Consider the following 27122-nt stretch of genomic DNA (forward strand, 5'->3'; position numbering starts at 1 on the left):
TCTCACAATTGAGCTAATTCCCCATTTTCAGCTTCATTTGAAACATTTAATGTACAAACAATCCATACTCACATTTTCTATGAAAAGTAATATTGGAGAATCCGGGCATCGATCCCGGTACCTCTCGTATGCTCAGAGAGCGCTCTCACAATTGAGCTAATTCCCCATTTTCAGCTTCATTTGAAACATTTAATGTACAAACAATCCATACTCACATTTTCTATGAAAAGTAATATTGGAGAATCCGGGCATCGATCCCGGTACCTCTCGTATGCTCAGAGAGCGCTCTCACAATTGAGCTAATTCCCCATTTTCAGCTTCATTTGAAACATTTAATGTACAAACAATCCATACTCACATTTTCTATGAAAAGTAATATTGGAGAATCCGGGCATCGATCCTGTTACCTCTCGCATGCTCAGAGAGCGCTCTCACAATTGAGCTAATTCCCCATTTTCAGCTTCATTTGAAACATTTAATGTACAAACAATCCATACTCACATTTTCTATGAAAAGTTATATTGGAGAATCCGGGCATCGATCCTGTTACCTCTCGCATGCTCAGAGAGCGCTCTCACAATTGAGCTAATTCCCCATTTTCAGCTTCATTTGAAACATTTAATGTACAAACAATCCATACTCACATTTTCTATGAAAAGTAATATTGGAGAATCCGGGCATCGATCCCGGTACCTCTCGTATGCTCAGAGAGCGCTCTCACAATTGAGCTAATTCCCCATTTTCAGCTTCATTTGAAACATTTAATGTACAAACAATCCATACTCACATTTTCTATGAAAAGTAATATTGGAGAATCCGGGCATCGATCCTGTTACCTCTCGCATGCTCAGAGAGCGCTCTACCAATTGAGCTAATTCCCCATTTTCAGCTTCATTTGAAACATTTAATGTACAAACAATCCATACTCACATTTTCTATGAAAAGTAATATTGGAGAATCCGGGAATCGATCCCGGTACCTCCCGCATGCTAAGCGAGCGCTGTACCAATTGAACTAATTCCCCATGTTCTACTTCATTTAGAACATTTAATGTACAAACAATCTATACTCACATTTTCTATGAAAAGTAATATTGGAGAATCCGGGCATCGATCCCGTTACCTCTCGCATGCTCAGAGAGCGCTCTCACGATTGAGCTAATTCCCCATTTTCAGCTTCATTTGAAACATTTAATGTACAAACAATCCATACTCACATTTTCTATGAAAAGTAATATTGGAGAATCCGGGAATCGATCCCGGTACCTCTCGTATGCTCAGAGAGCGCTCTACCAATTGAGCTAATTCCCCATTTTCAGCTTCATTTGAAACATTTAATGTACAAACAATCCATACTCACATTTTCTATGAAAAGTAATATTGGAGAATCCGGGCATCGATCCCGGTACCTCCCGCATGCTAAGCGAGCGCTGTACCAATTGAACTAATTCCCTATGTTCTACTTCATTTAGAACATTTAATGTACAAACAATCTATACTCACATTTTCTATGAAAAGTAATAGTGGAGAATCCGGGCATCGATCCCGTTACCTCTCGTATGCTCAGAGAGCGCTCTACCAATTGAGCTAATTCCCCATTTTCAGCTTCATTTGAAACATTTAATGTACAAACAATCCATACTCACATTTTCTATGAAAAGTAATATTGGAGAATCCGGGAATCGATCCCGTTACCTCTCGCATGCTCAGAGAGCGCTCTACCAATTGAGCTAATTCCCCATTTTCAGCTTCATTTGAAACATTTAATGTACAAACAATCCATACTCACATTTTCTATGAAAAGTAATATTGGAGAATCCGGGAATCGATCCCGGTACCTCCCGCATGCTAAGCGAGACCTGTACCAATTGAACTTATTCCCTATGTTCTACTTCATTTAGAACATTTAATGTACAAACAATCTATACTCACATTTTCTATGAAAAGTAATAGTGAAGAATCCGGGCATCGATCCCGTTAACTCTCGCATGCTCAGAGAGCGCTCTACCAATTGAGCTAATTCCCCATTTTCAGCTTCATTTGAAACATTTAATGTACAAACAATCTATACTCACATTTTCTATGAAAAGTAATATTGGAGAATCCGGGAATCGATCCCGGTACCTCCCGCATGCTAAGATAGCGCTGTACCAATTGAACTAATTCCCCATGTTCTACTTCATTTAGAACATTTAATGTACAAACAATCTATACTCACATTTTCTATGAAAAGTAATAGTGGAGAATCCGGGCATCGATCCCGTTACCTCTCGCATGCTCAGAGAGCGCTCCACCAATTGAGCTAATTCCCCATTTTCAGCTTCATTTGAAACATTTAATGTACAAACAATCCATACTCACATTTTCTATGAAAAGTAATATTGGAGAATCCGGGAATCGATCCCGTTACCTCTCGCATGCTCAGAGAGCGCTCTACCAATTGAGCTAATTCCCCATTTTCAGCTTCATTTGAAACATTTAATGTACAAACAATCCATACTCACATTTTCTATGAAAAGTAATATTGGAGAATCCGGGAATCGATCCCGTTACCTCTCGCATGCTCAGAGAGCGCTCTACCAATTGAGCTAATTCCCCATTTTCAGCTTCATTTGAAACATTTAATGTACAAACAATCCATACTCACATTTTCTATGAAAAGTAATATTGGAGAATCCGGGAATCGATCCCGTTACCTCTCGCATGCTCAGAGAGCGCTCTACCAATTGAGCTAATTCCCCATTTTCAGCTTCATTTGAAACATTTAATGTACAAACAATCCATACTCACATTTTCTATGAAAAGTAATATTGGAGAATCCGGGAATCGATCCCGGTACCTCCCGCATGCTAAGCGAGCGCTGTACCAATTGAACTTATTCCCTATGTTCTACTTCATTTAGAACATTTAATGTACAAACAATCTATACTCACATTTTCTATGAAAAGTAATAGTGGAGAATCCGGGCATCGATCCCGTTACCTCTCGCATGCTCAGAGAGCGCTCTACCAATTGAGCTAATTCCCCATTTTCAGCTTCATTTGAAACATTTAATGTACAAACAATCCATACTCACATTTTCTATGAAAAGTAATATTGGAGAATCCGGGAATCGATCCCGTTACCTCTCGCATGCTCAGAGAGCGCTCTACCAATTGAGCTAATTCCCCATTTTCAGCTTCATTTGAAACATTTAATGTACAAACAATCCATACTCACATTTTCTATGAAAAGTAATATTGGAGAATCCGGGAATCGATCCCGTTACCTCTCGCATGCTCAGAGAGCGCTCTACCAATTGAGCTAATTCCCCATTTTCAGCTTCATTTGAAACATTTAATGTACAAACAATCCATACTCACATTTTCTATGAAAAGTAATATTGGAGAATCCGGGAATCGATCCCGGTACCTCCCGCATGCTAAGCGAGCGCTGTACCAATTGAACTTATTCCCTATGTTCTACTTCATTTAGAACATTTAATGTACAAACAATCTATACTCACATTTTCTATGAAAAGTAATAGTGGAGAATCCGGGCATCGATCCCGTTACCTCTCGCATGCTCAGAGAGCGCTCCACCAATTGAGCTAATTCCTCATTTTCAGCTTCATTTGAAACATTTAATGTACAAACAATCCATACTCACATTTTCTATGAAAAGTAATATTGGAGAATCCGGGAATCGATCCCGGTACCTCCCGCATGCTAAGCGAGCGCTGTACCAATTGAACTAATTCCCCATGTTCTACTTCATTTAGAACATTTAATGTACAAACAATCTATACTCACATTTTCTATGAAAAGTAATATTGGAGAATCCGGGCATCGATCCTGTTACCTCTCGCATGCTCAGAGAGCGCTCTACCAATTGAGCTAATTCCCCATTTTCAGCTTCATTTGAAACATTTAATGTACAAACAATCCATACTCACATTTTCTATGAAAAGTAATATTGGAGAATCCGGGAATCGATCCCTGTACCTCCCGCATGCTAAGCGAGCGCTGTAGCAATTGAACTAATTCCCCATGTTCTACTTCATTTAGAACATTTAATGTACAAACAATCTATACTCACATTTTCTATGAAAAGTAATAGTGGAGAATCCGGGCATCGATCCCGTTACCTCTCGCATGCTCAGAGAGCGCTCTACCAATTGAGCTAATTCCCCATTTTCAGCTTCATTTGAAACATTTAATGTACAAACAATCCATACTCACATTTTCTATGAAAAGTAATATTGGAGAATCCGGGAATCGATCCCGTTACCTCTCGCATGCTCAGAGAGCGCTCTACCAATTGAGCTAATTCCCCATTTTCAGCTTCATTTGAAACATTTAATGTACAAACAATCCATACTCACATTTTCTATGAAAAGTAATATTGGAGAATCCGGGCATCGATCCCGTTACCTCTCGTATGCTCAGAGAGCGCTCTCACAATTGAGCTAATTCCCCATTTTCAGCTTCATTTGAAACATTTAATGTACAAACAATCCATACTAACATTTTCTATGAAAAGTAATATTGGAGAATCCGGGCATCGATCCTGTTACCTCTCGCATGCTCAGAGAGCGCTCTCACAATTGAGCTAATTCCCCATTTTCAGCTTCATTTGAAACATTTAATGTACAAACAATCCATACTAACATTTTCTATGAAAAGTAATATTGGAGAATCCGGGCATCGATCCCGTTACCTCTCGCATGCTCAGAGAGCGCTCTCACAATTGAGCTAATTCCCCATTTTCAGCTTCATTTGAAACATTTAATGTACAAACAATCCATACTCACATTTTCTATGAAAAGTAATATTGGAGAATCCGGGAATCGATCCAGTTACCTCTCGCATTGTCAGAGAGCGCTCTACGAATTGAGCTAATTCCCCATTTTCAGCTTCATTTGAAACATTTAATGTACAAACAATCCATACTCACATTTTCTATGAAAAGTAATATTGGAGAATCCGGGCATCGATCCCGTTACCTCTCGCATTGTCAGAGAGCGCTCTCACAATTAAGCTAATTCCCCATTTTCAGCTTCATTTGAAACATTTAATGTACAAACAATCCATACTCACATTTTCTATGAAAAGTAATATTGGAGAATCCGGGAATCGATCCCGTTACCTCTCGCATGCTCAGAGAGCGCTCTACCAATTGAGCTAATTCCCAATTTTCAGCTTCATTTGAAACATTTAATGTACAAACAATCCATACTAACATTTTCTATGAAAAGTAATATTGGAGAATCCGGGCATCGATCCCGTTACCTCTCGTATGCTCAGAGAGCGCTCTCACAATTGAGCTAATTCCCCATTTTCAGCTTCATTTGAAACATTTAATGTACAAACAATCCATACTCACATTTTCTATGAAAAGTAATATTGGAGAATCCGGGCATCGATCCCGTTACCTCTCGCATGCTCAGAGAGCGCTCTCACAATTGAGCTAATTCCCCATTTTCAGCTTCATTTGAAACATTTAATGTACAAACAATCCATACTCACATTTTCTATGAAAAGTAATATTGGAGAATCCGGGATCGATCCCGTTACCTCTCGCATGCTCAGAGAGCGCTCTACCAATTGAGCTAATTCCCCATTTTCAGCTTCATTTGAAACATTTAATGTACAAACAATCCATATTAACATTTTCTATGAAAAGTAATATTGGAGAATCCGGGCATCGATCCCGTTACCTCTCGTATGCTCAGAGAGCGCTCTCACAATTGAGCTAATTCCCCATTTTCAGCTTCATTTGAAACATTTAATGTACAAACAATCCATACTCACATTTTCTATGAAAAGTAATATTGGAGAATCCGGGAATCGATCCCGTTACCTATCGCATGCTCAGAGAGCGCTCTACCAATTGAGCTAATTCCCTATTTTCAGCTTCATTTGAAACATTTAATGTACAAACAATCCATACTCACATTTTCTATGAAAAGTAATATTGGAGAATCCGGGCATCGATCCCGTTACCTCTCGTATGCTCAGAGAGCGCTCTCACAATTGAGCTAATTCCCCATTTTCAGCTTCATTTGAAACATTTAATGTACAAACAATCCATACTCACATTTTCTATGAAAAGTAATATTGGAGAATCCGGGCATCGATCCCGGTACCTCTCGCATGCTCAGAGAGCGCTCTACCAATTGATCTAATTCCCCATTTTCAGCTTCATTTGAAACATTTAATGTACAAACAATCTATACTCACATTTTCAATGAAAAGTAATATTGGAGAATCCGGGCATCGATCCCGTTACCTCTCGCATGCTCAGAGAGCGCTCTACCAATTGAGCTAATTCCCCATTTTCAGCTTCATTTGAAACATTTAATGTACAAACAATCCATACTCACATTTTCTATGAAAAGTAATATTGGAGAATCCGGGCATCGATCCTGTTACCTCTCGCATGCTCAGAGAGCGCTCTACCAATTGAGCTAATTCCCCATTTTCAGCTTCATTTGAAACATTTAATGTACAAACAATCCATACTAACATTTTCTATGAAAAGTAATATTGGAGAATCCGGGAATCGATCCCGGTACCTCCCGCATGCTAAGCGAGCGCTGTACCAATTGAACTAATTCCCCATGTTCTACTTCATTTAGAACATTTAATGTACAAACAATCTATACTCACATTTTCTATGAAAAGTAATATTGGAGAATCCGGGCATCGATCCCGGTACCTCTCGTATGCTCAGAGAGCGCTCTCACAATTGAGCTAATTCCCCATTTTCAGCTTCATTTGAAACATTTAATGTACAAACAATCTATACTCACATTTTCTATGAAAAGTAATATTGGAGAATCCGGGCATCGATCCTGTTACCTCTCGCATGCTCAGAGAGCGCTCTACCAATTGAGCTAATTCCCCATTTTCAGCTTCATTTGAAACATTTAATGTACAAACAATCCATACTCACATTTTCTATGAAAAGTAATATTGGAGAATCCGGGAATCGATCCCGGTACCTCCCGCATGCTAAGCGAGCGCTGTACCAATTGAACTAATTCCCTATGTTCTACTTCATTTAGAACATTTAATGTACAAACAATCTATACTCACATTTTCTATGAAAAGTAATAGTGGAGAATCCGGGCATCGATCCCGTTACCTCTCGCATGCTCAGAGAGCGCTCTACCAATTGAGCTAATTCCCCATTTTCAGCTTCATTTGAAACATTTAATGTACAAACAATCCATACTCACATTTTCTATGAAAAGTAATAGTGGAGAATCCGGGCATCGATCCCGTTACCTCTCGCATGCTCAGAGAGCGCTCTACCAATTGAGCTAATTCCCCATTTTCAGCTTCATTTGAAACATTGAATGTACAAACAATCTATACTCACATTTTCTATGAAAAGTAATATTGGAGAATCCGGGAATCGATCCCGTTACCTCTCGCATGCTCAGAGAGCGCTCTACCAATTGAGCTAATTCCCCATTTTCAGCTTCATTTGAAACATTTAATGTACAAACAATCCATACTCACATTTTCTATGAAAAGTAATATTGGAGAATCCGGGAATCGATCCCGGTACCTCCCGCATGCTAAGCGAGCGCTGTACCAATTGAACTAATTCCCTATGTTCTACTTCATTTAGAACATTTAATGTACAAACAATCTATACTCACATTTTCTATGAAAAGTAATATTGGAGAATCCGGGCATCGATCCCGTTACCTCTCGCATGCTCAGAGAGCGCTCTACCAATTGAGCTAATTCCCCATTTTCAGCTTCATTTGAAACATTTAATGTACAAACAATCTATACTCACATTTTCTATGAAAAGTAATATTGGAGAATCCGGGAATCGATCCCGGTACCTCCCGCATGCTAAGCGAGCGCTGTACCAATTGAACTAATTCCCCATGTTCTACTTCATTTAGAACATTTAATGTACAAACAATCTATACTCACATTTTCTATGAAAAGTAATAGTGGAGAATCCGGGCATCGATCCCGTTACCTCTCGCATGCTCAGAGAGCGCTCTACCAATTGAGCTAATTCCCCATTTTCAGCTTCATTTGAAACATTTAATGTACAAACAATCCATACTCACATTTTCTATGAAAAGTAATATTGGAGAATCCGGGAATCGATCCCGGTACCTCCCGCATGCTAAGCGAGCGCTGTACCAATTGAACTAATTCCCTATGTTCTACTTCATTTAGAACATTTAATGTACAAACAATCTATACTCACATTTTCTATGAAAAGTAATATTGGAGAATCCGGGCATCGATCCCGTTACCTCTCGCATGCTCAGAGAGCGCTCTACCAATTGAGCTAATTTCCCATTTTCAGCTTCATTTGAAACATTTAATGTACAAACAATCTATACTCACATTTTCTATGAAAAGTAATATCGGAGAATCCGGGAATCGATCCCGGTATCTCCCGCATGCTCAGAGAGCGCTGTACCAATTGAACTAATTCCCCATTTTCAGCTTCATTTGAAACATTTAATGTACAAACAATCCATACTCACATTTTCTATGAAAAGTAATATTGGAGAATCCGGGCATCGATCCCGGTACCTCCCGCATGCTAAGCGAGCGCTGTACCAATTGAACTAATTCCCCATTTTCAGCTTCATTTGAAACATTTAATGTACAAACAATCCATACTCACATTTTCTATGAAAAGTAATATTGGAGAATCCGGGCATCGATCCCGGTACCTCTCGCATGCTCAGAGAGCGCTCTACCAATTGAGCTAATTCCCCATTTTCAGCATCATTTAGAACATTTAATGTACAAACAATCTATACTCACATTTTCTATGAAAAGTAATATTGGAGAATCCGGGCATCGATCCCGGTACCTCTCGCATGCAAAGAGAGCGCTCTACCAATTGAGCTAATTCCCCATTTTCAGCTTCATTTAGAACATTTAATGTACAAACAATCTATACTCACATTTTCTATGAGCAGTAATATTGGAGAATCCGGGCATCGATCCCGGTACCTCTCGCATGCAAAGCGAGCGCTCTACTAATTGAGCTAAGTCCCCATTTTCAGCTCCATTTATAACATTTAATACACAAACAATCCATACTCACAGTTTCTATGACAAGTAATATTGGAGAATCCGGGAATCGATCCCGGTACCTCCAGCATGCTAAGCGAGCGCTGTACCCATTGAGCTAATTCCCCATTTTCAGCTTCATTTAGAACATTTAATGTACAAACAATCTATACTCACATTTTCTATGAAAAGTAATATTGGAGAATCCGGGCATCGATCCCGGTACCTCTCGCATGCTCAGAGAGCGCTCTACCAATTGAGCTAATTCCCCATTTTCAGCATCATTTGAAACATTTAATGTACAAACAATCCATACTCACATTTTCTATGAAAAGTAATATTGGAGAATCCGGGCATCGATCCCGGTACCTCTCGCATGCTCAGAGAGCGCTCTACCAATTGAGCTAATTCCCCATTTTCAGCATCATTTAGAACATTTAATGTACAAACAATCTATACTCACATTTTCTATGAAAAGTAATATTGGAGAATCCGGGCATCGATCCCGGTACCTCCCGCATGCTAAGCGAGCGCTCTACCAATTGAGCTAATTCCCCATTTTCAGCTTCATTTGAAACATTTAATGTACAAACAATCCATACTCACATTTTCTATGAAAAGTAATATTGGAGAATCCGGGCATCGATCCCGTTACCTCTCGCATGCTCAGAGAGCGCTCTACCAATTGAGCTAATTCCCCATTTTCAGCTTCATTTGAAACATTTAATGTACAAACAATCCATACTCACATTTTCTATGAAAAGTAATATTGGAGAATCCGGGCATCGATCCCGGTACCTCTCGCATGCTCAGAGAGCGCTCTACCAATTGAGCTAATTCCCCATTTTCAGCATCATTTAGAACATTTAATGTACAAACAATCTATACTCACATTTTCTATGAAAAGTAATATTGGAGAATCCGGGCATCGATCCCGGTACCTCTCGCATGCAAAGAGAGCGCTCTACCAATTGAGCTAATTCCCCATTTTCAGCTTCATTTAGAACATTTAATGTACAAACAATCTATACTCACATTTTCTATGAGCAGTAATATTGGAGAATCCGGGCATCGATCCCGGTACCTCTCGCATGCAAAGCGAGCGCTCTACTAATTGAGCTAAGTCCCCATTTTCAGCTCCATTTATAACATTTAATGTACAAACAATCTATACTCACATTTTCTATGAAAAGTAATATTGGAGAATCCGGGCATCGATCCCGGTACCTCTCGCATGCTAAGCGAGCGCTCTACCAATTGGGCTAATTCCCTATTTTCAGCTTATTTTGGAAAATTTAATGTACAAACAATCTATACTCACATTGTCTATTAAAAGTAATATTGGAGAATCACGCCATCGATCCCGGTACCTCTCGATAGCAAAGCGAGCGCTCTACCAATTGGGCTAATTCCCCATTTTCAGCTTCATTTAGAACATTTAATGTACAAACAATCTATACTCACATTTTCTATGAAAAGTAATATTGGAGAATCCTGGCATCGATCCCGTTACCTCTCGCATGCTAAGCGAGCGCTCTACCAATTGAGCTAATTCACCATTTTCAGCTTCATTTAAAACATTTAATTTACAAATAATCCATACTCACATTTTCTATGAAAAGTAATATTGGAGAATCCGGGCATCGATCCCGGTACCTCTCGCATACTAAGTGAGCGCTCAACCTATTGAGCTAATTCCCCATTTTCAGCTTCATTTCGAACATGTAAATTACAAACAATCTATACTCACATTTTCTATGAAAAGTAATATTGGAGAATCCGGGCATCGATCCCGGTACCTCTCGCATGCAAAGCGAGCGCTCTACCAATTGAGCTTATTTTCCATTTTCAGCTTAATTTAGAATATTTAATGTACAAACAATCTATACTCACATTTTCTATGAAAAGTAATATTGGAGAATCCGAGCATCGATCCCAGTACCTCACGCATGCTAAGCGAGCGCTCTACCAATTGAACTAATTCCCCATTTTCAGCTTCATTTAGAACATTTAATGTACACAAAATCTATACTCACATTTTCTATGAAAAGTAATATTGGAGAATCCGGGCATCGATCCCGTTACCTCTCGCATGCTAAGCGAGCGCTCTACCAATTGAACTAATTCCCCATGTTCTACTTCATTTAGAACATTTAATGTACAAACAATCTATACTCACATTTTCTATGAAAAGTAATATTGGAGAATCCGGGAATCGATCCCGGTACCTCACGCATGCTAAGATAGCGCTCCACTAATTGAGCTAATTCCCCATTGTCAGCTTCATTTAGAACATTTAATGTACAAACAATCTATACTCACATTTTCTATGAAAAGTAATATTGGAGAATCCGGGCATCGATCCCGGTACCTCTCGCATGCAAAGAGAGCGCCCTACCAATTGAGCTAATTCCCCATTTTCAGCTTCATTTAAAACATTTAATGTACAAACAATCCATACTCACATTTTCTATGAAAAGTAATATTGGAGAATCCGGGAATCGATCTCGTTACCTCTCGCATGCTCAGAGAGCGCTCTACCAATTGAGCTAATTCCCAATTTTCAGCTTCATTTGAAACATTTAATGTACAAACAATCTATACTCACATTTTCTATGAAAAGTAATATTGGAGAATCAGGGCATCAATCCCGGTACCTCTCGAATGCTAAGCGTGCGCTCTACCAATTGAGCTTATTTCCCATTTTCAGCTTAATGTAGAACATTTAATGTACAAACAATCTATACTCACATTTTCTATGAAAAGTAATATTGGAGAATCCGGGCATCGATCCCGGTACCTCTCGCATGCAAAGCGAGCGCTCTACCAATTGAGCTGATTCCCCATTTTCAGGTTCGTTTAGAACATTTAATGTACAAACAATCTATACTCACATTTTCTATGAAAAGTAATATTGGAGAATCCGGGCATCGATCCCGGTACCTCTCGCATGCTAAGCGAGCGCTCTACCAATTGAGCTAATTTCCCACGTTCCACTTCCTTTAGAACATTTAATGTACAAACAATCTATACTCACATTTTCTATGAAAAGTAATATTGGAGAATCCGGGCATCGATCCCGGTACCTCTCGCATGCTAAGCGAGTGCTCTATTAATTGTGCTTATTCCCCATTTGTAGCTTCATTTAGAACATTTAATGTACAAACAATCTATACTCACATTTTCTATGAAAAGTAATATTGGAGAATCCGGGCATCAATCCCGGTACCTCTCGCATGCTAAGCGAGCGCTCTGCCAATTGAGCTTATTCCCCATTTTCAGCTTCATTTAGACCATTTAATGTACAAACAATCTATACTCACATTTTCTATGAAAAGTAATATTGGAGAATCCGGGCATCGATCCCGGTACCTCTCGTATGCTAAGCGAGCGCTCTACTAATTGAGCTAATTCCCCATTTACAGCTTCATTTAGAACATTTAATGTACAAACAATGTATACTCACATTTTCTATGAAAAGTAATATTGGAGAATCCGGGCATCGATCCCGGTACCTCTCGCATGCAAAGAGAGCGCTCTACCAATTGAGCTTATTCCCCATTTTCAGCTTCATTTAGAACATTTAATGTACAAACAATCTATACTCACATTGTCTATGAAAAGTAATATTGGAGAATCCGGGCATCGATCCCGGTACCTCTCGCATGCTAAGCGAGCGCTCTACCAATTGAGCTAATTCCCCATTTTCAGCTTCATTTAGAACATTTAATGTACAAACAATCTATACTCACATTTTCTATGAAAAGTAATATTGGAGAATCCGGGCATCGATCCCGGTACCTCTCACATGCAAAGAGAGCGCTCTACCAATTGAGCTAATTCCCCATTTTCAGCTTCATTTAGAACATTTAATGTACAAACAATCTATACTCACATTTTCTATGAAAAGTAATATTGGAGAATCCGGGCATCGATCCCGTTATCTCTCGCATGCTAAGCGAGCGCTCTACCAATTGAACTTATTCCCCATTTTCAGCTTCATTTATCACATTTAATGTACAAACAATCTATACTCACATTTTCTATGAAAAGTAATATTGGAGAATCCGGGCATCGATCCCGGTACCTCTCGCATGCAAAGCGAGCGCTCTACCAACTGAGCTTATTTTCCATTTTCAGCTTAATTTAGAATATTTAATGTACAAACAATCTATACTCACATTTTCTATGAAAAGTAATATTGGAGAATCCGAGCATCGATCCCAGTACCTCACGCATGCTAAGCGAGCGCTCTACCAATTGAACTAAGTCCCCATTTACAGCTTCATTTAGAACATTTAATGTACACAAAATCTATACTCACATTTTCTATGAAAAGTAATATTGGAGAATCCGGGCATCGATCCCGGTACCTCTCGCATGCTAAGCGAGCGCTCTACCAATTGAACTTATTCCCCATGTTCTACTTCATTTAGAACATTTAATGTACAAACAATCTATACTCACATTTTCTATGAAAAGTAATATTGGAGAATCCGGGCATTAATCCCGGTACCTCACGCATGCTAAGCGAGCGCTCCACTAATTGAGCTAATTCCCCATTGTCAGCTTCATTTAGAACATTTAATGTACAAACAATCTATACTCACATTTTCTATGAAAAGTAATATTGGAGAATCCGGGCATCGATCCCGGTACCTCACGCATGCAAAGAGAGCGCCCTACCAATTGAGCTAATTCCCCATTTTCAGCTTCATTTAAAACATTTAATGTACAAACAATCCATACTCACATTTTCTATGAAAAGTAATATTGGAGAATCCGGGAATCGATCCCGGTACCTCGCGGATGCTAAGCGAGCGCTGTACCCATTGAGCTAATTCCCCATTTTCAGCTTCATTTCGAACATTTAATGTACAAACAATCTATACTCACATTTTCTATGAAAAGTAATATTGGAGAATCAGGGCATCAATCCCGGTACCTCTCGAATGCTAAGCGTGCGCTCTACCAATTGAGCTTATTTCCCATTTTCAGCTTAATGTAGAACATTTAATGTACAAACAATATATACTCACATTTTCTATGAAAAGTAATATTGGAGAATCCGGGCATCGATCCCGGTACCTTTCGCATGCAAAGCGAGCGCTCTACCAATTGAGCTGATTCCCCATTTTCAGGTTCGTTTAGAACATTTAATGTACAAACAATCTATACTCACATTTTCTATGAAAAGTAATATTGGAGAATCCGGGCATCGATCCCGGTACCTCTCGTATGCTAAGCGAGCGCTCTACCAATTGAGCTAATTTCCCACGTTCCACTTCATTTAGAACATTTAATGTACAAACAATCTATACTCACATTTTCTATGAAAAGTAATATTGGAGAATCCGGGCATCGATCCCGGTACCTCTCGCATGCTAAGCGAGCGCTCTACCAATTGAGCTAATTCCCCATTTTCAGCTTCATTTAGAACATTTAATGTACAAACAATCTATACTCACATTTTCTATGAAAAGTAATATTGGAGAATCCGGGCATCGATCCCGGTACCTCTCACATGCAAAGAGAGCGCTCTACCAATTGAGCTAATTCCCCATTTTCAGCTTCATTTAGAACATTTAATGTACAAACAATCTATACTCACATTTTCTATGAAAAGTAATATTGGAGAATCCGGGCATCGATCCCGTTACCTCTCGCATGCTAAGCGAGCGCTCTTCCAATAGAGCTAATTCCCCATATGCGGCTTTATTTAGAACATTTAATGTAGAAAACATCTATACTCACATTTTCTATGAAATGGAATGTTGGACAATCGTGGCATCGATCCCGGTACCTTAAGCATGCTAAGCGAGCGCTCTACCAATTGAGCTAATTCCCCATTTTCAGCTTATTTTTATAAATTTCATGTACAAACAATCTATACTCACATTTTCTATGAAAATTTATATTGGAGAATCCGGGCATCGATCCCGGTACCTCTCGCATGCAAAGAGAGCGCTCTACCAATTGAGCTAATTCCCCATTTTCAGCATCATTTAGAACATATAATGTACAAACAATCTATACTCACATTTTCTATGAAAAGTAATATTGGAGAATCCGGGCATCGATCCCGGTACCGAACGCATGCAAAGCGAGCGCTCTACTAATTGAGCTTATTCCCCATTTTCAGCTTCATTTAGAACATTTAATGTACAAACAATCTATACTCACATTTTCTATGAAAAGTAATATTGGAGAATCCGGGCATTGATCCCGGTACCTCTCGCATGCTAAGCGAGCGCTCTACCAATTGAGCTAATTCCCCATTTTCAGCTTCATTTAGAACATTTAATGTACAAACAATCTATACTCACATTTTCTATGAAAAGTAATATTGGAGAATCCGGGCATCGATCCCGGTACCTCTCACATGCAAAGAGAGCGCTCTACCAATTGAGCTAATTCCCCATTTTCAGCTTCATTTCGAACATTTAATGTACAAACAATCTATACTCACATTTTCTATGAAAAGTAATATTGGAGAATCCGGGCATCGATCCCGTTACCTCTCGCATGCTAAGCGAGCGCTCTTCCAATAGAGCTAATTCCCCATATGCGGCTTTATTTAGAACATTTAATGTAGAAAACATCTATACTCACATTTTCTATGAAATGGAATGTTGGACAATCGTGGCATCGATCCCGGTACCTTAAGCATGCTAAGCGAGCGCTCTACCAATTGAGCTAATTCCCCATGTTCAGCTTCATTCAGTGCATTTAATGTACAAACAATCTATACTCACATTTTCTATTAAAAAGAAATGTTGGAGAATCTGGCCATCGATCCAGGTACCTCTCGCATGCAAAGCGAGCGCTCTACCAATTGAGCTAATTCCCTATGTTCAGCTTCAGTTAGAACATTTAATGTAGAAAACATCTATACTCACATTTTCTGTGAAAAGGAATTTTGGACAATCCGGGGATCGATCCCGGTACCTCTCGCATGCAAAGCGAGCGCTCTACCAATTGAGCTAATTTTCCATGTGCGGCTTTCTTTCAGAACATTTAATGTAGAAAAAATCTATACTCACATGTTCTATGAAATTTTGCCCCTAATATCCCCCCTTAAAATTTGTTGTTTGTTGCCTTAATCCAGTTATTGTGTTAGTTCATTGTCCAAGCAACGTATATCTGAAATTTCAAGTGCGGAGACCCGAAATTGTATGAGGAATTTGGTAGAGCTCTCAAAGGACAAATCGTTACATTTTTACCCCTTAATTGCCTAATTTCTGGCCAAAAAGCGATCACATCGATTTTCCCAATCTCAGTACCACGTATATCAAATAGACTGAAAATTGACAGAGTTATAGCGTAGGGAAATGTACACAGATACACAGACAGACAGACACACACACACACACAGACACGTTCACTTTTATATATATATATATATATATATATATATATATATATATATATATATATATATACTAGCATTTTATCCCGGGGTTGCCCCGGTGTTTGGATGTGTATGTTTAGAAAAAAAAAAAGTGGTAGTAGGAAGGCAGGCTCGAACCCGTACCGGAAAGGAGGAAAAGAACGTGATAAAACCTAACGTTTATGCTGTTACGACCACCGCCAAACCGGTAGCGACATTTTTGAAAATTAAGGCTAGACAATCTAAAGAAGAGGATTACTTTAAAAAATATCCGCGGAAAAAGTGTCCCCTCCCCCCGTAGAAAAGTGGCTTGTTGAAGGGGAAGCTATTGATGTTTTTAGCCAATTTTTTTATATTTGTCGTATGAAAGATCCACCTTTATAACGATACTGATTTTGGTAAAATTCGTCACCTCTATTGAAAGTTTAAGGCAGACATGCAAACAGACATACATACATGCATTTATATATTGGTAACTAAAGAGTTTCGACCCAAAATTGATGAAAAAGCTTGCCTTACCTCTGAATACCATTTATGTAAAATTTCAAATATTTAGACCAGAAATTGTCTGAGTAATTTGGAAGAGACTGCAGAGGTCAATTTTTTTTAACTTTGACCCCTATTATGTCCCTTAAACTTTATTGTATTGGACTAAAATCAAGTTATTAAGTTAGATCCATGTCCAAGGAGCCTATATCTAAAATGTCAAGTGCGTAGACACAAAATTCTTGGAGGAGTTTGGTAGAGTTCTCAAAGGTCAAATCGTTGAACTTTTACCCCTTAATCGCCAAATTTGTGGGTCGATTTTTCCTAAATCTCAGTAACCTGTATATCAAATTTCGAGTCGGTAGACTAAGAATTGACAGAGTTATTGCGTAGGGAAATGTACACAGAAACACACACAGACACACAGATACACACACAAACACGTTCACTTTTATAGATATATAGATCGATATATATAGAGAGAGAGATAGAAAAACAAAAATATATACGTATAGATAAGTATGTATGGAAACAATTTTGTGTTTACTGCATACTTTTTACGCAAATATTATGCAAGTATAAACCATGTAGAATATTTGCATGAATATAATTGCACGTAATAGTTGACTAAAGATGATCATTCCATAAGAAATCCGAAACAAACTAATAGGGAATTAATTAAGATGAATGTTTAAAAAAATATGCACATTAGCTACATCTTTTGTTAGTGAATGCAATTCTACGACCCATATATAAGAACATTGTTTTTTCTTTGCACACAAAAGAGAAGCAAATTTATAGGTGTGTATATATATATATATATGTGTGTGTGTGTGTGTGTGTGATGAGAAATATGGAAACAGTATTCCGACAAAATAGAGAAATAAAAACGAACAAACCGTATTATGTGTTCATCAACGTTTCGTCTTTATTTCGAGACTTCCTCTGGAGGGAGGAAGTCTCGGAATAATGACGAAACGTTGATGAACACAGAATACGGCTGTTCCTTATTATTTCTCTATATATATTTGTTTGTGTGTGTGTGTTTGTGTGTGTGTGTGTGTGTGTGTGTGTGATGAGAAATATGGAAACAGTATTCCGACAAAATAGAGAAATAAAAACGAACAAACCGTATTATGTGTTCATCAACGTTTCGTCTTTATTTCGAGACTTCCTCTGGAGGGAGGAAGTCTCGAAATAATGACGAAACGTTGATGAACACAGAATACGGCTGTTCCTTATTATTTCTCTATATATATTTGTTTGTGTGTGTGTTTGTGTTTGTGTGTGTGTGTGTGTGTGTGTGTGTGTGTGTGTGTGTGTGTGTGTGTGTGTGTGTGTGTGTGTGTGTGTGTGTGTGTGTGTGTGTGTGTGTGTGTGTGGTTGCTTTAAATATGTGCCATGATTGTACGTGGCTAAAAGTTCCTTAAACTTACTTAGCAGGCTTTACATAACGCCATATTTTGCGGCTTTCAAAATGTCTACTTGTTTCTTGTACAGGTTCAACGGGAATTAGAATACATCCTTCTAAAACTTTGTTATCACAGTTGGAGATTTTCAGAATTTTTATCTCTTCTCTATATCTTCTCTTCTCTTCTCTAAATAAATAAAATGAACTCATTTTTTCCCGTCGGATTTTGACCTTAATAGGATTAAAAATCAAGATATTTCATGCAAATATAATATGCACAAACGGCAGAACAATATCTGAGGTGTGTTATAGGCTAATTATTTCTCAAATTCCTTGATAATCTTAGATTTCTATACTTTTTCTGCTGAGAAGTCACGGCCAAAATCGGTTAAGATCAATGGAAGTGGTAAAATATTTTCTCTCTAATAAATTCCTCCTCCCCCTGCCACCACTTAACACCGTTTGGGGATCGTTCACAAGGAACAGTTGAGAAGAGAACACCGGTTTGGCTTCGTAGTTCTTTCATGTGAAGTTATTTAAGATCACTAAACTAAGCTGCAGTGCTCTGTGGCGTAGAGGTTATCGTGCTGGACAATTCACATTATATTTTCACGTTCGCGCCGACCTACCGTAGTCGTTTTTTTTTTTTGTTTTTTTTCCTAAACAACTGGAATGGACTTTTCTTGGTGGCCGAACTGTTAACGTTGCAAATGTTTTTTGTTTTTTTTCACACTTATTTTCCTACTTTTACTCATGACTCCGGGTTTGATCCTTCCTACTTACCTACCATAACATTTTTTAAAACTCCCCCCCGTCCCGGAAACAAACACTCGGGCAACGCCGGGTACCCCGCTAGTTTAAAATAATTTTCCCAACAAATCACATCAGTTTACGGTATGCAAATTTGTTTTCATGACACAAGAAAGAGAGACTTGTAGCGGGACTGGTGGTATAGATTATACATATCCCCCAGTCGTATAAAATAGGAAAAATGAATTTAATTGAGAAAGAGACGAACTATGTGCTAAATTGAATTAAACGAACTGGAATTTATTTCTTGAAGAAACAAATGAAAGAAAAGGGTACAGCACGTGTTTAGTTTGGCGTGCGTCTCTCGCTGTTAACTGGTGAGCAGGAAAGTCTATTGTTGTAGAGAGATAGAGAGAGAGAGAGAGAGAGAGAGAGAGAGAGAGAGTCAATCCAGTTTGGCGTGTGTCTCTCGCTGTTAGCTGGTGAGAGGGAAAGTCTATTGTTGTAGAGAGAGAGAGAGAGAGAGAGAGAGAGAGAAAGTCAATCCAGGGCATGGAGATAGAAAGCGTGTAAGCTGTACGTTTTGTCCGTTGACTCTTGCCTCCACATAGTAGCAGGTGACGTGAGGGTCGCGGGCGCGCACGCCCCGAAAGGGACTGGTTGGTCCGTCGACCTCTCAGGTCAGAAGCGGAATTGAAAAGAGGAAAACAGCTTATGTCTCTTGCTTTTATAGTTGTTTCCGGTGGTCTTGTGTGCATGTGTGGATTTCCTTTAAAGAGCAATTGACGTTGCGCATGTGTGCGTACGTGTGCGCGTGTGTGTGCGTACATGTTAGCGTGTGTGTGTGCACGTGAATGTGAGTGTATGTACGCAAACGTGAATATATCTATGTGTGTGTACGTGCACGCGTATGTTTGTGTGCACGTATATGTATGACAAGAAAAATGGCTTGAGATGTGAACGCGTGTTTTTGTGCAAGATTAGAAAGGGCTCGTACAATACTCCCCTTCCCAGGAAAGAAAAAATATGCAGTGTATATGTTTTTTTAAATATACTGTTTTGTCGGCCTGTTTTTATGTTTGTTTTTTTTTTGGTGTTGGTGTGGTTATTTAAAAAACATCAAAAATGGAGCGTTTTCGTGAAAAAAAAAGTATTTACTTAAACGTGGAAAAGGCGTTTACTCTTTTTTTAGACTGACATTTGTTTGTTTCGTTTGTTTTTTTTTTGTGCTGACATGGGCAACGAATTGCTTGGAGAGTGAAATGAATTGTTCGTTTGGAAAGAAAATTTTTGTTCATTTTGACGCGGTGTGTCCAGTTGACGGTGTCTTTGCAAGTGAGTCTGCGGTAGTGTGTGTACATTGTCTGTACGAGCGCTAGTTGCACATTCGTTCGTGTTGAACGGTAGTGTCCAGTTGCCGACTGTCAACGAAACTTCCACTTGTGAGTTTATCAGTGTGCGTGGTGTATCTCAACTCGTATTGTTGATTCAACTTCTTCCTATGTGTTAATAGGGATGTCCTGTTATTGTTACTTTGTTGTTGCATCTGCTGTGCGGGAGAGAATGTGTATAGGCCTATGTGATTTTGCTCCTCGCGTTTGTTGCAGGGTAATGTCAGGAAACCGTGAAAAATGTTTGTCGAGCTCGAATTTTTCTTTATATTCGGTATGAAGTCGACAGCTCCGTGTTTATGTTTTTGCCGAGTCGGACGAGGGGTTTCATCATTGTAGTTCACTTGTTTTTCTTTATTGAAATGTTCGTTTTTTCTTTGTTTATCAAGTAAAATGCGCGTCTCACTCAAAACAATTCATTCAAAAAAAAAGTAGAGTCACCATGTGTGTTCGTTTCACATCAGTCGGTCGCCAGTTTGTTGCGGACTTGTGTATAGAAGGAAATGAGTGTTCGTCTCACGCTCGGGTGTCGCCAGTTTGTAGTGGGACTTGTGGTATAGAAGGAAATGCGTGTTCATCTCACGTTCGGGTGTCACCAGTTTGTAGTAGACTGGTGGTATAGAAGGAAATGCGTGTTCATCTCACATTCGGGTCACCAATTTGTTGTGGACTTGTGTATAGAAGGAAATGCATGTTCATCTCACGTCGGCTTACCAATTTGTAGTGGGACTGGCGGTATAGAAGGAAATGCGTGTTAATCTCACGTCGGGTCCCCAATTTATTGTGGTGTGGTGGATATATTATATATATCCCCCCCCGTCGTACAAAATAGGAAAAATGAATTGTTTTGAGGAAGAAACGAACAACGCGTTAAATTGAATTAAACGAACTGGAATTTATTTTGTGAAGAAACAAATGAAAGAAAAGGGTACAGCACGTGTTTAGTTTTGGCGTGCGTCTCTCGCTGTTAACTGGTGAGAAGGAAAGTCTATTGTTGTAGAGAAAGAGAGAGAGAGTCAATCCAGTTTGGTGTGCGTCTCTCGCTGTTGGCTGGTGAGAGGGAAAGTCTATTGTTGTAGAGAGAGAGAGAGAGAGAGAGAGAGAGAGAGAGAGAGAGAGTCAATCCAGGCCATGGAGATAGAAAGCATGTAAGGTGTCCGTACTGTCTGTTGACTCTTGCCTCCACATAGTTGCTTGAGATGTGAACACGTGTTTTTGTGCGAGATTAGAAAGGACTCGTGCAGACTTCATTTTTATAATAACTGAAAATAAAAAAGACAGGACAACATACTTACGTACAAAACTTTATTTTATTGACAAAGAAAGGGGAGGTTTTAACTTAATAATTGGTAATACAAAAATAAATGAAATAATTTCGTTCACTTTTAATAGACACAAAAAATATTCCCATATTCTTGGATTTTTTAATAAGTTATGAATTTATCTATAAACAATACAACAGCGCCACCTAATAAAAATTATGAAAATTAAATGTAAAGATCTTTTACCAAATGTTGAAGAACTTAATAGAGTCAACATGGACAGCACAGAAGCCGTTCTCGTCACCACACAACTGCGATGGACGGGACATGTAACGAGACTGAAAAATAATCGCATCCCAAAAATCCTATTGTATGGAGAATTGGAAAATTGGTACAGAAAAATTGGTGGGCAGTGTTCGAACATGTTTTTCCTCACATATACACACCCACATGTACGCACGCACATACGCGCACACACGCACGCATATACACATCCTCATACACACGCCAACATGTACGCACGCACATACGGACAGACACGTACATATATTCACGTTCACGTATATACACTCACATTTACGTGCATACACACACACATGCTAGCGTATACACATGTACGCACACGTACACGCACATGTACGCACACATGGGAAACGTCACTTCCCCTGCGCAGTCAGAACACTCACCCCGATATAAAAGTCCACAACACTATTCAACTTCCTCTTTCTTCCCTTTTGCCTGGTTTCGTCAACCAGGCAAGTGCGGCGTCCATAGCTCTTGGTTTGAAGACTTTTCCACGTGGACGACTGCTATCATGAACGCACGGTTTTGCTGAGGCAAACACTCCCTTTCTATTTTCCTTTCTACGTGCGGGGCGGCCATTTCTCGTCCTCGGCTTCATCCATGTCTTTTCCATGCATGTAGATGTCAACGCCTGAATGAACACGTGTTACACCTAAACCATTTTATTTTTGACAGAAAATAAACGACATGTTTATTTTATCCAGCAATTAAGTTTTGGTTTCCTTCATTCGATTCGTTTCATTATTTTCTTTTGTAGTGAGTTAGGGTATTTATATCCTGGTCCGCAACAGCAGAAACTCCGCTACAAGAATGTGATAAAGCAATGAATTTGAACGCGAAAAATTGGGAAGAGCTAACAGCAGACCGAAGTTGCTAGCGCAGTAGCATTCACGACGAAAAAGGCAGAAATAGAGGCAAAAAATAAAGGCCAAGTCTGAACAAAAATGTTACCAAAGGCAACAACCCTGGTAATGAGCCATGCACTACTTATGGGGAAACTTTCCATGTTGAGCGTGGAATGCTACAACAGCGTAGAATAAAGCACCGAGACCCTGGCTAGTCATTTTCAGTTATGAAGGACTGCGAAGTGGTGGTGGTGGTGGTGATGACTCTATAAACACACAGATTCATTATTTAAAGATGCAGGAGATGGAGAAGGGGTTGTGCTTTGTGCGGTTAGTTTATTTAAGTAATTAGTTCTTATGGCATATTTTTTTTATTATTTATTTGTAAAACTCGCGTATTTTGTTGTTTTTTTCTGTTTGTTTTGTAAGATTATTTGTTTATGGTTTCACATTAACGTTTAACTTGTGAGTAACAGTTGGAAATTATTATTATTGATTTTTTTTTTTTTTTAATTAATTACTTACCACTCTCCCGGACAACGCCGAATAGCCTTGCTAGTTTAAACTAAAATCTGCAAAAAGAAACAGGCAAAAATAAGCATATAGATAAGCCGGACAATGAGTGCTCTACCGACGGACATAATTCCTTTGGTTTTGTCGTTGTTGGTGTTGTTGTTGTTGTTTTTATTTTATTTTTTTGTTGTTGTTCTCGTAAATGTTTCGTTTTTGAGGACAGAAATTGCAAATAAAACTTGCAAAAAGAAAATCGCGTTTTTATTATTATTATTATTATTATTATTATTATTATTATTATTATTATTATTATTATTATTATTATTATTATTAAAATACAAAAACACAATGTAATGCATTGATAGAGAACGATCGTTCTGATCGTTTTAATCATGGGAGATTACTCTATTTTACTAAAGTAGCTGATTTCAGTCGCTTCCCTTAGATGAAGGCAGGATTTCAAACTCGAGGAAACATACTAATTGTTATGTAATGTATTTATTTTTTTTTAATAGTAAATTTTGTTTAATTAGGAAATTAAAAATTCGGCGCTTCTGCACTGTCAGAATGAAATTTTGTAGTCGATAAATGGAGTTTTCAAGTTAAAAAAAAACAATAGTTTCTACTGATTTTTGTTTGTCAATTCTAATAAATTACAATGTTAGCTTCCAAATTATGCTATCGAAATTACCTAAATATTACTAATTTATTTTTGAAAAACGCACGCACACACACACGCGCGCGCATAAAACAACTTTAATCGTGTTAGCAGGGGGAAAATTGCGGCCATCTTGTTTATATCGAAACGGAAAACTACCTCCCTTTGAACTCTCCCGTGTCCTACATAAGTAAATACGATCGTTTTCTTCAAATTCTATTTTCTTTTTTCTTTAATAATTTTCTACCCTATCGATTTTCGTAATTTTTAGCTATAATCATCTTTAAAATATGAGGAATGCGTAAATACCATTGTTTCCATGTGGAGTTCAGTATTACTATTTCCAAAATTTCGTTCTGATAGTGTAGAAACGCCAAAAATTCTCTACATGTTCATAAACAGTTATGTTTTTAGTTTTTTTTTTTTTTTTTTTAATTTTCAGCAGCAATCGTGTTGCCACTTATTGTACATTTTAAAACATTGGTTTTCATGAGAATCGCGAGAAAATCCAAACTGATTTTGAAGTCTTCAAACAGGGATGAAAGGCTTCCGGCGTGTGGCGCATGAGTCGAAGGCAACCATTACATTTCTGATCCGATGGTGTAGTTGTTTGGGAATGCAGCCTAAATCATGGCAGTAAACTTTATCCAGGGTTAGTTTGATAGTCGTAAAGTAATGTGAGGAAAATGTTAAAAAAAAAAAAAAAAAAAAAAAAAAATTGTAGAAAGTTCGAGAGAACATGAAACCATGCAAAGGTAATAAAAAAAAAATAAAAATAAAAAAATAAATAAATAAAAGGTGCGACCGTTCATTGCTATCGCGGGAAGAGAAGAAGGCTCAGTTCGGTGGTTTCCAGGCTCCAGCCCAAATTCGATGTGTTCTTGAATAAACTGTTGTGGGTGTCATCGCGCGGAAACAAACTTCTGTGTCCGCATCACCTAGTAAGAAGACGGGGAGTGTAGATAGTAGAAAGAGAAAGTATGCGACGACCGCAAGATACAATAGGCTGTGACTGAAGGGGGACGGGACATACCCTCCTCCTCTATCACGGCCTTTAACTCGTTATAATCCCTATTTATTTTTTAATTTTATTAATGTTTTTCCATATCCTCACATACACTAAGTACGGCATAATCACGTTGACACACCGGTTCCCGTCGGATCACCGAAGTTAAGCAACGTTGAGCCTGGTCATTACTAAAATGGGTGACCAATTTGGGAAATCCAGGTGTTGCATGTAGGAGGACGTCGACACCTCCTTGCAAAAACCTAACGTCGTCATCTCCCCTAACGGGGATATACATGCGACTAGGGACCGCTTGTGAATTTCATACTCCCATGAAACTTCCTCCTTCGGAGGAAGCCACTTAAACCCTGAATAGGGTTGGTGCTGACTGCACATACACACACATATCCTCATATATTTCCTGCTTTCTTGCTGTTGTAACGGACCAGGAGTATATAGCCTAGCTCGCCACAAGAAAATAATGAAACGAATGGAATTGAAGGAAACAAAGACTCAATTCATGGATGAGATAAACGTCGTTTATTTGCTGTTGAAAGAATGAACGTTTTAGTTATAACATGTGTTCATGTTCGCGTGTGTGTAACCAATGTTCGTTGCGGGGTTGGTGTTGTAGCAAGAAAAGGAAATGTGTGTTCATCTCAAGTTCGGGTCACTATCGTTTGTTCGCGCGTGGGAAGAGAAATGAGTGTTGTAGTGGAAATGAGAATGATAGTCCAGCGTGTAGACAAAGAAGAGGATATGAGAGTTGACATCAGTTAGTAGTCAGCTACGCGAAGGTGTTCTCAGGGACCAGTAGTAGATAGAGAGAGAAAGAGTGTAGGTACTGTCTGTTGGCTCGTGCCCCATACATTGCGCAAGGGGTGTGACGCGCTCGAGCGTGCGCCTCCCGAAAGGGAGGCGGCTGGTTAGCCCAACCTCTCTGGTCGAGAGCTGGTCCTAAAAGAAAGAAGTCGGTTATTGCTCTTTGTTTTATACTCGTTTCCGGTGTGTCTTTTGTGCATGTGTATATTTCCTTAGAAAGCGGAAGTGACGTCGTCCATGTGTGCGTTCGTGTGCGCGTGTGTAAGTACATGTGTATACGTTAGCATGTGTATATACACGTGAATGTGAGTGTATGTACGCGAACGTGAATATGTGTACGTGTGTGGACGTGGGTGCGTATGTTTGTGTGCGCGTATGTATATGACATAGCTTAAAATGTGAATGTGTGTATTTGTGCTAGACTAGAAAAGGCTCTCACACTGTAGACGTTTCTCTCTTTACTGATGATTAAACTAGCGTGGTACCCGGCGTTGGCCTGATTTTTGGAGGTGGGGGGATAAAAAAATGGAAAATAAAGAAAAATCGAACGTAATAATCCTGTCTAAATATTATTTTTTTTAAAAAAACAGCGAACGTGATGCAAAATAAAGAATAAGCGAACGATGTTAAAACTTCTTTTTTTAAAAATCGGAAAAACAAAAACGAAAAAAAAAACAACGAATATGATTGAACGACTTCTTTTTTTTTAACCGACGAAAAATGGCATAAATAACACTGTTTTAATATTAAAACTTTTAAACAAATTGATATCTAGGCTCGAACGTGCAACCTGAAGATAACGACTCTGCTACTATATTGACTGATCTATGACCGCCTGGGAAAAATTAAAACGCTTTTTTTTATATTTAAACTGATTTAAGAAAGAACTTGTTTGCACATACGTGTGCGCTAAATTATCATAAGGAACGATTTTTTGCTAACCCTCCCTGTAGGAAACTGCTTAGTTGAGAGTGTCGAAAGTTTATCGAAGACATACATACACACATGATGATTGCAACGTCTTGTCAGACGAGTGCCACTCCCTCAGACATTTAAAATCCATGAGCCCAAATGCCTGAGGGAGTATCTATACACAGATGATGTTACAGAGTCTTAGCTTTGTACGACAGCTAAGTCTCTCTCTCGGTTCGACATGTTGAGATCCAGCAACAAGCAAGAGCAAGATAGCCAGTAACAAATTAAACTGCAGACCAGCTTAATGCGGGTACTGGTCTTCCG

The 27122-nt window shown here is 38.8% G+C and overlaps 7 non-coding genes and 1 pseudogene across 7 annotated transcripts; 1 reads left to right on the forward strand and 7 right to left on the reverse strand.

Moving 5' to 3' along the window:
- Window positions 1-9530: 9530 nt before the first annotated feature.
- On the reverse strand, window positions 9531-9603 carry Trnaa-agc (transfer RNA alanine (anticodon AGC)). Its single transcript has one exon. It is a non-coding gene; the product is annotated as a tRNA-Ala (tRNA).
- A 2215-nt stretch (window positions 9604-11818) lies between these two features.
- On the reverse strand, window positions 11819-11891 carry Trnaa-ugc (transfer RNA alanine (anticodon UGC)). Its single transcript has one exon. It is a non-coding gene; the product is annotated as a tRNA-Ala (tRNA).
- Window positions 11892-11961: 70 nt separating this feature from the next.
- On the reverse strand, window positions 11962-12034 carry Trnaa-agc (transfer RNA alanine (anticodon AGC)). The gene has a single exon. It is a non-coding gene; the product is annotated as a tRNA-Ala (tRNA).
- A 642-nt stretch (window positions 12035-12676) lies between these two features.
- On the reverse strand, window positions 12677-12749 carry Trnaa-agc (transfer RNA alanine (anticodon AGC)). The gene has a single exon. It is a non-coding gene; the product is annotated as a tRNA-Ala (tRNA).
- A 1643-nt stretch (window positions 12750-14392) lies between these two features.
- Window positions 14393-14465, reverse strand: Trnaa-agc (transfer RNA alanine (anticodon AGC)). The gene has a single exon. It is a non-coding gene; the product is annotated as a tRNA-Ala (tRNA).
- A 785-nt stretch (window positions 14466-15250) lies between these two features.
- Window positions 15251-15323, reverse strand: Trnaa-agc (transfer RNA alanine (anticodon AGC)). Its single transcript has one exon. It is a non-coding gene; the product is annotated as a tRNA-Ala (tRNA).
- A 643-nt stretch (window positions 15324-15966) lies between these two features.
- Trnaa-ugc (transfer RNA alanine (anticodon UGC)) lies at window positions 15967-16039 on the reverse strand. The gene has a single exon. It is a non-coding gene; the product is annotated as a tRNA-Ala (tRNA).
- A 9137-nt stretch (window positions 16040-25176) lies between these two features.
- Window positions 25177-25295, forward strand: LOC145264100 (5S ribosomal RNA; annotated as a pseudogene).
- The last annotated feature ends 1827 nt before the right edge of the window (window positions 25296-27122 follow it).

This window comes from Euprymna scolopes, chromosome 39, assembly GCF_053919585.1.
Source record: "Euprymna scolopes isolate OS-2025 chromosome 39, ASM5391958v1, whole genome shotgun sequence".
Taxonomy (NCBI): Eukaryota; Metazoa; Mollusca; class Cephalopoda; order Sepiida; family Sepiolidae; genus Euprymna; species Euprymna scolopes.